This window comes from Canis aureus, chromosome 25 (assembly GCF_053574225.1).
Source record: "Canis aureus isolate CA01 chromosome 25, VMU_Caureus_v.1.0, whole genome shotgun sequence".
NCBI classification, from domain to species: Eukaryota; Metazoa; Chordata; class Mammalia; order Carnivora; family Canidae; genus Canis; species Canis aureus.
Genome location: NC_135635.1, coordinates 30281423 through 30294678, shown reverse-complemented (window position 1 = coordinate 30294678; position 13256 = coordinate 30281423). Strand labels below are relative to the sequence as shown.

The 13256-nt window shown below is 34.4% G+C and overlaps 1 pseudogene; it reads right to left on the bottom strand.

The window, feature by feature from the left end:
- Positions 1 to 12497: 12497 nt before the first annotated feature.
- On the bottom strand, positions 12498 to 13000 carry LOC144297651 (acyl-CoA-binding protein pseudogene; annotated as a pseudogene).
- Between the last annotated feature and the right edge of the window lie 256 nt (positions 13001 to 13256).

The following is a 13256-nucleotide window of genomic DNA, read 5'->3' as shown; positions in this document are numbered from 1 at the left end:
ATATAGTTGCATACAATAAGATACATTTATTAAAAACAGTTTGCTATTTTATTGATGAATCTTATAACATTTAAATGTGTTAATTGCTGATTTGTTAATAACTCAAAGGGAGATTAGCTTTTTAATATCTTAATTATGTTTCAAGATATTATGGCTGTATCTTGACCATGGTGAATCAAATTTTGGAATAAACATTTGATGAGTGCAGACCAAAAATCCAATTTACTCTTCCTTTGCCAGCCCATTATCTCAGCACAGGGTGTTGCCTCAAGGAGAGAAGGCATCATTTTCTGGTTAGTGTTGTGTCACTGTCTGGGGTAGTTATAGTTCTTCTGCCACCACTGACAATCACTATTTTTTTTTCACACATATTTTGTATTCCGTTATCTCCATTAGCAATTAAATAAATAAAACACACTCTAAATTTTAAAAATTATAAAAGAAAACATGCTAAGGTATTTGTATTTTTCAAGATCTCATTTTCATATTGCTATAGTTTATTCTATTATTGTATTGCTTTTTTTAAATAGGGATCAGTTCCAAGATTGAGAGTAATATGGGATAGTAACATAAATTTTACAATTATTTGGATATGGAAAGTACATGGAAACCAGTGCTTAGAAGGTAAGACAGGGGCACTGTTTTTCATTCCTTCTTTTCCCATTTTGCCATATCTTCACAAGCTAGTATTCAGATTACAAGTTTAAAATACATGAGATATTTACGGTTGTGGCTGATGGCACAACTTTTGACAATGTGTGATTTTTCTGAATAATAGCTATTCTAAAATTTTTTTCTGTACTGCAGAAGTAGCTTAACAGGGTCTTATAGAACCTAAGTGTCAAAAACACTGGGGATCCCTGGGTAGCTCAGTGGTTTAGCGCCTGACTTCGGCCCAAGGCGTGATCCTGGAGTCCTCTAATCGAGTCCCCAAATCAAGTCACGGAATCAAGTCCCCTGGATCGAGTCCCGCATTGGGCTCCCATGGAGCCTGCTTCTGCCTCTGCCTGTGTCTCTGCCTCTCTCAGTGTGTGTCTTTCATGAATAAATAAATAAAATCTGAAAAAAAAAAACAAAAAAAACAAACCCTTCATAATCTGTAGCTGAATCCTTCCTCTGCCTCCTTGGGTGAGCTACTCTGGGACCTGTGTTTCCTCTTTTATGAAAACAAACAAACAAACAAAAAAAACTTTTATGAAAAAAAAATACCCTCAAGACAGATTTTACTGTTAAATGGGAAAGCATCACCCACATTGAAGATTTCCAATCAATGTTAATCCATATCTCCCATAGGAGAGACTCAAAAGGACGTCTTAATGAAAATTTTATTTCACCCGCTGCTTCTGTTAATTCAAAAATATTAATTTGGCACCTCCTATGTTCTGGGCACTGTCTTAGGGACAACAGTTACCTTAGTGAATGAAGGACTGTATAAATCCTTACACCTAAGGGTCTTATATTTTAGAAGAGAGACGGATAAATATTTATTCCCCCTAGACAATCATACATCTGTAGAGAAAAATGAACCATATAAGAGGCATATGGACTGACAGGGAGAGAGGTGAACATTTAAATAAAGTGCATCAGAAAAGACTTCCTGAGAGGAAAGGTTTTAAGGAAATACCTGAAAGATTACATCTGAAAGCAGTTGACATAAGCCATGGTAATATCTAAGGAATGACTATTTCCAGCAGAGGGAACAACAAATACTAAGGTTCTAGAGGTAGCATATTGGCAAATTAGATGAACAGCAAGAAAGCTAGTATGGCTGGACCAGGGTGAGGAAGGGTGAGAATGACAAGCAGTCAGGGCAAAGTTGTTGGAAGACATGCAGACCTTCAAAAATCATTGTAAGAACTTTAGCTTTACTCCACTGGTGTGAAATCATCCAAGGGTTCAGAGAATCGGAGTAAAAACTTGGTTCGACGCATAGAATATGAAAAGGATAGAGCTGTGCCTTGCTATAAAGTCCAGGTTAGTAACAACAACAACAAAAAGTTGAAGAAACATTTGCAATATAAAGTGCTATGAGACATGATAGCAAGGATGAGTAGGAATCCTCCATATCCCAAGTGTGCGGTTTCTGGCTTCTTGAAGTTACAGTGTTGCCTTGGTAAACAAAAGTCACATCTTAGGACGCCTGGGTGGCTCATTGGTTAAGCATCTGCCTTTGGTTCCGGGCGTGATCCTGGAGTCCTGGGATTGAGTCATCAGGCTCCCTGCTTGGAGCCTGCTTCTCTTTCTGCCTATGTCTCTGTCTCTGTCTCTGTCTCTCTCTGTCTCTCATGAATAAATAAATAAAATCTTTTTTTTTTAAGTCACATCTCACACTGGGAATATTCACTAAGAAAGTGATTAGTAAAAAAAAAAAAATGAGCTCAATTCAAATATTCTGTTCCATCTATTTTCTATCTAGACGCAGTCACTAACCAAGCAGAAACGATGCTTACTAAAGCACTGGGACAGAGTCATGGAGACTCTCTGCTATGCCAGGTATTTCTCCTCTAGTTTTTGCATTAAGAGGAAGTTTGGGGGGGGTCCCAGAGTAGTGTTAGGCTAGTGAAGGCAGCAGCACCCAACATACTTTGGGTTGAGATTTTGAGGTATGGATGTATCCCAATAATTCAACAACTTATATGGCCACAACAGTGTTTACTGGCTATCAGCCCTGCTTCAAATGCCAAACATTTCCCCCATTACATCAAAGTCTTTATTCTCTGTTGGTCAGTCTTTTTACTGGTTGTTGGCTATTTTAAACATCTAAAAACAATTCAAGCACAATGGCATGTGATTGCAAAGTGAAACTACAAATCTTATAAAATGTGTACATTTCATGAAATTTCTGAAAGTGATGTTGAAGAACTACATTAATTACTCGTAATGACTAACTTCATGAATCACTGGTAACTATTAATTAATGCAGTTAAATATAGTTAATATAGATCATGCATATTAATGTGGTTAAAAATACTACTGTGCTTTTTGGTGGAGAACAAAATTTTAAAAAGAAAATCAACAAGGTTTAAAGATGGGCTTTTCAAATAACTTGATTTGACAAGGCACACTTTAGAGAAAATTGACTTGATTTATGTTTTTTAAGTGTTTATTTAAATTCCAGTTAATTAGCATAAAGTGTAATATTAGTTTCAGGTGTACAATATCATGATTCAGCACTTCCATACAGCACTAGTGCTCTTCACATGTAAACTCCTTAATTCCCATCACCTTTGTAACCCATCCCCCCACTTCTGTCCTCTCTAGTAACCATCAGTTTGTTCTCTATAGTTAAAAGTCTGTTTCTTGGTTTGCCTCTCTCTCTCTTTTTTCCCCCTTTGCTTATTTGTTTTGTTTATTAAATTCCATGAGTGCACTTAATTTATTTTTATGATCATGTTACAAAACTTGGGTTATCTTTGTAATTATGATAGGTGATCATTATAATAATGTTTCAAAGTTAGATTTCCTTTATTAGAAAAGTTAGATATGAAGTCAAAACTAATTTCTTTTTTCTTTTTTTTAATTTATTTATTCATGAGACACACACACACACACAGAGGCAGAGACACAGGCAGAGGGAGAAGCAGGCTCTATGCAGGGAGCCTGACATGGGACTCGATCCCGGGTCTCCAGGATCATACCCCAGGCTGAAGGTGGTGCTAAACCGCTGAGCCACCAGGGCTGCCCCAAAACTAATTTCTTTATTGTCATTTATTTCATTATTTGTTTATCTTAAGAAAAGGAATATAGCTATATAAGTTAATTGTATTAAATATCAAGAAAAATAGGCATGCATAGTTTTAAAGTTTGTATTCCAAGATAAATGTCTTCTGAAACCATTTTTCAGTAGTTCCTATAATCTTTATATTAACATTTTTATTAACTTTTTATAGAAGTATGACATGCAAAGAATACAGATATATAACTGTAGAAATCAATTAAATTATATAATATTTTCTGCAATTTTTAACATTTTTTGAAATGAATTTAGGTGGTTGTAGAGTTTATTATTAAATTCCATAAGAGAGATACCAACACCAGACTTGAGGATTGTCAGAGAACTTCCCGGAAATCATAGAATCTAGAAAAGGAAGAATAAATTTGAGAATTAGTTATATATAATGCAGGTGCCACTCTTCCTCCAGTTTAATGACCTTGCTTCTCTCCCCTTTCAACCATGGGCCTGTCATATATCCACAATTCGTGGGGTGTGAAACTGATAGACCAAAAGTCCCTTCACTGCCATGGTACTTACCATGGGTCCTTACCACTCTGCAGGACACTCAGTGGGAGCTGAACTCGGGGCAGGTTGCAACTCCAGTAATATCCGTACATTTTGTTTTCCTCCTCAACTTCACCAACAGTCATATAGGCACACCGGGGTTGTAGGAACCCATGTTTAGGGTAAGCGAGTGCATGCACAACTGTCCCTCTAGGGGCACCTGGGTGGCTCAGTGGTGAATTATCTGTCTTTGGCTCAGGTTATGATCCTGAGTCCCACATCAGGTTCCCCACCCAGAGCCTGCGTCTCCCTATGCCTATATCTCTGCCTCTCTCTCTATGTCTCTCACGAATAAATAAATAAAATATTAAAAAAAAAAGAAAGAAAACTGTCCCTCTATTTCAGGCTACACAGGCTCTCTTTTTATAACCATATTGTGAGATTGGGGGTGTTAGTCACTGGCAAGTAAGGATGACAGAGCTAATGATAACCCATCTTACTAGCTATAATCCATCTTACTAGCTATGGAATATACCATAACACACCTTGGGAAACAGTGCACAAGATCATTCATTCCTTCTTTAGTACTTCAAAGTGCCAACCCATTATTCAGGTTCAATTCCACTTTTAGATCATCTGAATTTGTGATATTCCAGTGCATTTTGTAGAGACAGTGGTAGTTAACAGTATAGGTTTTGGGGCCAGACAGCCTGGGTTTTAATTTGTTACACTCAAACATATCACTGTACTATTACACAAGTTACTTAACCTATGCTTTTGTCTCTTCATCTATAAAATGAAGATAATATCAGTGTCTGCATTATAGGTTATTATGAATTCAATTAATTACTATATATGTGTATTACATACATAATTTTTAAATGTCTATCAGATATCACATGCTTAATTGAGTTTAACTGTTATATGAGTAAATAGCTAATTTTTTGAGACTCCATTTTCTTAACAACAAAAATAGCTAATTTTCTGAGACTCAATTTTCTTATCAACAAAATTAAAATACTAATATCTACTTTGCTGTGAATTTTATTTATTTATTTTTTTTAATTTTTTTAAATTTTTATTTATGATAGAGAGAGAGAGAGGCAGAGACACAGGCAGAGGGAGAAGCAGGCTCCATGCACCGGGAGCCCGATGTGGGATTCGATCCCGGGTCTCCAGGATCGCGCCCTGGGCCAAAGGCAGGCGCCAAACCGCTGCGCCACCCAGGGATCCCTGCTGTGAATTTTAAATTAAATATATTAATGTTGGTAAAATTTAAGATGTTGGTTAGTGCAGGTAAAAGTGTCTGGAACACATTTGACTTGAGTGAAAATTCAGAGCTATGTCTCTCATTCAGTAATGTTAAGTAATGTTTCCTTTGAATCCTATTTGCCATTTTAGGGAGTAGATAGAGAGTGGCAGAGTGATAAATAGCCATTATAGGGAGTTGAACTGATTGTCCAAAAGGTTATGAAATAATTAGAGAAAAATATTTTAAGTTGAACATGAATAAGACACCTTTAATTGGCAAATCAAATGTAAATTCCTTCCATCTAATCTGTAGGACAGGTGTTTAAAAAGAATTGTAATAACAGATAGACATAACTCTAAAACTTTGCTCCCCTTAATTGTAACATGTAAACTTTGATTTTCCTGTTAGAACAATACTTAAGGAACTGATAAATTTCTAAATGCAAACGTTCCTTGTGCTTTTTTTTTCTTTTTTCTTAAACGATATATAATAGTGATGTTCTTTAACAATTCAACAGTATAACTTACTTGGTTTTTATCTCTGGAAGTGTGAATTTCTATTAGCAAGTTCCTTGAAAACATGAACAAAAAGCTATGTAACAGTTGTAGGCTAGCAGAATTTTGATTCCTTTTTATTCTTCCCTGGTTTTATGGTGCCATATGATTTTCATTTCCAATTGCAAGAACCTTTCTAAGGTTAAGGTTACATGCTTGACACTTAGCAAAATGTTTGTTTCCCAGTCATTTTGTTGTTGTTGTTATTTGGTTAAATACTTCAGTCTGCTGGTATTTTTACACTCTGCAAGGGACATAGTGAATCTATATGTGATAACTTTTAGGCTCAAACATACAGACAGCATCCATAAAAGGATGTAATGTCATCTGTAAATTAAGCAGCAATTGGCCTCAGCCGTTACTTATTTAAGTATAGCATTTTGTCATTCTCTTTTATACTAAAAGATGTTCATATGCTTATAATTGACATAAAGGTTTAATTTGTGCTGATTATAGTGCAATAAGAAAAGCAATACATAGATACTGATTTTTTTTAATTGGACTATGAACTTTGCTTAGTTACAAATACAGGGAGTTGCTAAGATTACAAAATTCCCTCTGATAGAAAAGAATTATTTCTTTGTGCTCCACTAAATTTCTTACAGTATTCATTAGGAAGAATTATACTTCATTTAAATAAGGTGGTCCTTCTAAAGAAATAATCAATTCATTGGTTATATCACACCCAACACTGGAAATTACAAAGATTCTATTATTATAAAGAGGACCATATTTATTTTCTTTTGTTTTTATTTTTATTTTTACCAAATTTCTCCCTGAAATTTGTATTAATGACCTAGTATAGTTTCTAGGAGCTATTGTCTGTAAAGCTTAAAAGGTGTTTTGAAATGTATGCGAAAAAAAAAAGGCAACAGGGGAGTTTTTCCTTTACTCCTATCAAACTTGAAGGAAAAGAAAGGTTAAGACCCAATAGAAAGACTGCTGGAATTTGATTGTTGAGGCTGTAGTCTATACTGTAGGAAAAAATACAGTCCAGTGCAAAAAGCATTTGAATAGTCAGAGACAGGGAATTAAAGGGGTATCCACTCTGCCTGCCATCCTCTAGCCATGTGACCTTTGTTGAGTTCATCAAACTCAGGTTCAGTTTTCTCATCTGTAGGATGCTCTGCTTACCTTTAGGACATCCTCTGATTCTTTAATACAATAAATCAAAATGAAATAAAAATATTAGAGGAGAGAAAATTGTCTCTATTCAATGATTAAAACACAGCACTTCCCACAAATGTACTGTATTTTTTTCCTATCCAGTGGTATCCTTTTCTTTTTGCATTTTGATCTTCCTAAAGACATTGACTGATTGGGTATAAATATTCTGTTAGTTTAAGGAATTTCAGAAACACAACAATCTAGGGCATTGATACATATGGGGACTTAAAATCCCAAAATAAATTTAATAGTTCACCCTCAAACCAAGAAGAAAGTTACCTTTTGAGTTTGAAAAACCCTTCAAACTCATTTGGTTAATAGGAAAGTACATATTGTAATACAGTATTAAGACTATAGCAATATTTTTATTACAAATTTATTGGAAGCTAGAAGTATATTTTTTAAAAATATACCTAAAATACTGTCCCATATCTCATTTGAGTAGACCAGGAATCACATAATAAGTTGGATTACCAAAAAAAATTGCATTATCTTTATGCTTGCATGTAAAGTTAAGACTACGTGTAAAATACTACCAAGAGTAGAATATTCTTTAAAAAATGCTCTTCATAAAAATAATCATTTTTCATAAGATACTATATGGTCTACTGTTAAAGAAATTTCATTGCATTTATCATCCTAAACATATTAAGAGAGAGGGGGAAGATAAGTATATTTTATTAAAATTTTTGACAATGAAAATGTTTTAAATCAGAAAATCCAATTAATCATAATGCTAAAATTCCTAGAGAACTCTAACAACGTGAAAAAATAATACATTGTAGGGAGTAGTTCTGGCTTTCATTATAGATATTTTGTCTTTCTTTTTCTCACACTATCCCATATCCACAAAAGTTTCTACCACGTGGTACCTATTTATTTAATGCATTATTTTATTTAATGTTTAGCAATATTGTTATAGCCAGGGCTCAATAAATATTTCTTGAGTGAATCAGTAAATGAAAAGTAGGATTTTATATTGTTTATAATTTTAGGTTCAGTTTTGTTTTACATTTACTAAAATAAAAAACCTCTGAGTGTCCTAGGTTTGATATTCTCTGGTTCTTATATCTCTAATTTTAAAGATTTACCTTCCAAAACTTTTTTATTGTAAGTATTGCTAGTATTGCTTCAGGAAAACACATTCTCAAATAGTTAGTTCCTCATACAGATTTTTTTTTTTTTAGAGATTTCATTCATTTATTTATTTGAGAGACACAGAGAGAGAGAGAGAGAGAGAATGAACAGGGAGGATGGGCAGAGGTGGAGAGGGAGAGAAAAAGAAAGAGTAGACTCCCCGCTGAGCAGGGAGCCCAATGAGGAGCTCATCCCAGGACCTGGAGATCATGACCTGAGTCCAAGGCAGACGCTTAACTGACTGAGCCACCCAGGCACCCCTCTCATACAGATTCTGAAATGCTCTCACCTTCATGTAAATTATAATCATCATTATTCTTTTTAACATCAAGAGTCTTTTGGTTCTTCTACTAAAATGCAATTATTCTGGCAGAGAATTAAATAATATGTAATAATCTGGGATCTGTTTTATATACATAAATTGGATTTATGTATGGATATATATATATATATATATATATATATATAGCATTGAATGCTATTTAATATCCTTGTGCTCTGAAAGGAAAGGCAATTTTATAAATCTAAAAGATAAATCAATAAACAGCAAATGCTATGTAAAGTAGTCAACTAACAGATTGAGCAAATGTGTGCATATTAGTACAACCATTTTACTGTAATACATACTAGTCATTGATATACAAGGAATCATACTCTTAATGACTTAGCTGCAGGTAGAGTGCAAATTAGAAGGTTTTGAAAGATTCATTAACCATTTGACCTATTAAGTAACTTTTAGTTCATTAAAGAAATTAGTATAAGTTGATAAGGGTGTGTGTGTGTGTGTGTGTGTGTGTGTGTGTATCTTGTGAGAAACAGATCTACATCACTTTGTCTTCATTACTTTAAGAAACTGGAATGCTATTCCCGAGAGGTGCAACTTCAGCTGCATTAAGTCCACAGAAATCCTTGAATAGTTACTTACATAGATTCTGTAGGCTCACAATAGAGTCAGAGCATGAACCTGAGAAAATCCAGTATTCTGATAACTCCCTCCTTTCCTTTCTTATTTCTAAATCCCATGTCCTCTGGTCTGTTTTGGTCTTCCTCAATTCTGCCAAGCAAAAAATCCAATTGACATAATGAAATCAGAGTTAGATTCTATTTCTTAATCTATTCTATTTCTTAATCTCTAGTCACTTGCCATGTGACTTTGTACAGTTACTAAATTTCTCTAATCTTAATTTTTTCATAAGTAAAGGTTAAGTTTATTTATTAATATATTTGTGAATCTTTTAAAAAATATTTATTTATTTATTCATGAGAGACACAGAGAAAGAGAGAGGCAGAGACATAGGCAGAGGGAGAAGCAGGCTCCATGCAGGGAGCCCAATGTGGGACTTGATCCTGGGACTCCAGGATCACGCCCTGAGCCTAAGGCAGACGCTCAATCGCTGTCCCTATAGTTAGTTGTGAATCTTAAACTCTATAAAGTACATGGCACATAGTAGACACATAATAAATGTTTTGGACCTTTCCATCATACCACATTTCATACTTACTTCTTTTGTGATATTTACTGTACTGTATTATTATATAGTTATGTAACTGCATTTTGTTATAATGTTATTTTGTAACCAAATAGATTCTGTTATAATCTTTGAATCTTCAATGTTTAGGGATAGCATACATAGCTAATCTCTCTCTATATATGTATTACTTTCTCTCTCTCCCTCTCTTTTTCTATATACACACACAAACATGTGTTGCTCCTGTTGAATGGATAAGTGATAGCAATTGATTGGCAAACTCAGAAAGTAAAGTTTCTCATGGAGCAATTAAACCATTAAATGAAATACTGCATTAGAAACATGCCTAGCATACTAAGTACTCAAAAAATTTTTAGCTATGTTATTATTATAAAATGATCTCTGATAAATAAAGTTCTAAGGGAAACTCAGAGAAGATTACTTTTGTGCATTGGACAAGAAATCACAAAATGGTCAAAATATAATCTGAGTTCTTAAGGATCAGTAAAAATTTACCAGGTCCTATTTCATGTACCTGGATATAAATCACAGTTTTTAAGCATATGTAATTGCAAGTGACAAATAGTAGGCATCTATTTGTGCAATTAATATTTAACACATTGAAAGTAATAAAATATAGATGGTTTTTGATAAAACTGGGAGATATTTTGTCACTGGATAGTAAACATGCTTCCTAACTTAGGATAACATATTAATTCAACATACTTAAATTACGAGATAGAGAATCTAAAATAGCATACTTAAAAGTTTAATTTTAATTTTCATTTTCTTATACAACTCATTCTTTAATTCCGGTAGCCCTTCAAAAATCATATCAAGTCACCTATCAAACACTCCATCACTAATTTTCTTCAATATGCAAACAAACTCTCAAAACTGATGAGATAACATAAGAAACTTTTATGGTAGCAAAGTATGGATGTATACTCTGTGAAATGTGAAAGAAAGTTGTCCTTATTATATCCTAAAACAGATTGGAAAACATTTACCCTACTTCTGATTAATGAGAAATGTTAAAGGTTATTAAAATGTGTGGGTAAGTAAAAAAAAAAGATGCATTTATTTCTGTGAAATTGTGATAGAAGAGAAAATCATCAACAGAGTAAACCTATCAAATAGACTATGGTTTAATCCTATCATTAAAAAACAACAGTAATGACCACCTACACAACAAACAGCAAGTAAAACAGCTTCTGTCCTATCCTTTGGAAAATAGTCAAATGGAAATTTTTATCCAGAATTTAATTATTAAGAGCTCAGAAACACTCTTCCCTATCAACAGTACCCTGATCCCAAGAAGAGATTTTTCAAAAAAACTCAAAAGTTCTAGGTTTGGGAAAGGCACTTTCTGAGATTCTGATATTCACTTGTAAATTCCATACTCAAGAAAAATTATATCTCAGGTTCCTTTAAATTAAAAAAACCTATGATATTAAGGGAGAAAAGAAAAATGAAATAGCAGTTGGCCATGCCTTAATGATTTAACTTGGCATCTGGTCAAATGACCTGGGCAAATGTTCTTTTGAAAAATGTCATAGAATTTTTATTAATGATGAATATTTAAGGTCTCAAACCATACTCATCTTAAAGAAGACTACTTTAGCAATCTAGATTCTGTCAGAATTGGATTTTGAATGACTTGACCCTCATAATTATTGAACTAGTTCTGCATGCAAATGTAGTCTAAATCACCTTTCTGGCAAGCATCCAAATTCTTTTGTTGAATATGAACAAAACATGCACCAAAAATTAAAGAAACCTGTAAACATTTTTGTCAGGAAACTGGGAGTTTCCATTCAGTTGCATATTGCAATGATGAATTTTGTGGACTTAAAATTTGTAAAACTAGTTTCATAGACAATGTAATTTTTAGGAAGTACTCATTGCCCTAATACCAGGGAAATATAAATAAATATAAAATGTCGGGAGTGAGAGAATTGACTCTTTTTGGTCTTCAAGTGAATAAACAAACTTGAACAATAACAACAACAATAATAATTTATTTTTTAAATATTTTTATTTTATATAAAGTGAGCACATATCATATGACAGGGATTTCCTTAGTGTTTTCTTTGAATTTTCTCATCTATGGTTTCTGTGTAAGACAATGGCACAAGATCCTAGAGCTAGTAAATGACAGAACAAGAATTGAGTGGAGTGATTTTTGAAATGAAATTTGCAAATTCATCATGGAGTGTATGTTCCAGAATGCGAGAAAACAGGATTCAAATCCCAGTTCTACTACTTATTAGCAGTAAAACTTCCTGAATCTTGACTCCATTGTGCCACGGTTTTCTTATCTATAAAATATGGATAATAATATCTGTTCCATAGAGTCCTATAAGATTTTTTGTATGTGGTTATATAAACTATTTTTATTAGTTTAAGTACAGCTATTTTTTCAAGTTTTTATTTAATTTTCTAATTAGCGAACATATAGTATAATATTAGTTTCAACAGTAGAACTCAGTGATTCATCACTTATACCTACAACACCCAGTGCTCATCACAAGTGCCCCTCTTATTTTTTTTAAGATTTTTATTTATTTATTCATGAGAGACACAGGGAGAGAGAGGCAGAGACACAGGCAGAGGGAGAAGCAGGCTCCATGCAGGGAGCCCAATGTGGGACTCGATCCCAGGACTCCAGGATCACAACCTGAGCAGAAGCCAGACACTTTTTTTTTTTTTTTTTTTAAGTAACAAATGCAACTTTAATTGATCTCTGGATAAAAACTACTCAGCGCAGATCAGTAACCATGGCAGCTCCTACTCTGTTGGAGCCATGTCCTGCATGGTCTTCAGGACCTAGGTTAATGGGCTATTTGCATTATTTCATGTCATCCACAGTATTAGAAAAACAAGACATTAGATCAGTTTAGACGGAATGCAATGCTGGCAGCCAAATCCAGCCATTATATTCCATATTTTTTCTTTAGATCTTCTACTTGTTGACGTAAGGTTTTATGGCATCTTCCTTGGAAATCCCTTTCAGCTGATTCCAGGCATCCCACTTGGCCTTGCCTCTGAGATTCAACAGCCAAGGCCATTCTGTGTTTACGTGACGTACAGTTGCTTGCTTGTAGTGGCTGTAGATGAACAACATCTCATCATCTGCTGGCTTGGTCTTGAAGTACTTAACATCCTCGGCAGCTTTGTCAAACTCAGCCTGAAACATGCTGGCGGGGTTGAGAGGCTTCAAAAGGTCTGGCTTCGGCTCAGGCGTCCCAAGTGCCATCTTAATACCTATTGCACATTTATTTTTAATTTTTATTTTTTAGATTTTATTTATTTATTAAAGATGGGACGGGGGTGGGCAGAGAGAGGCAGAGGCAGAAGCAGGCTCCATGCAGGAAGCCTGACATGGGACTCGATCTGGGTTTTCAGGATCACGCCCTGGGCTGAAGGCGGTGCTAAACCCTAAGCCACTGGGGCTG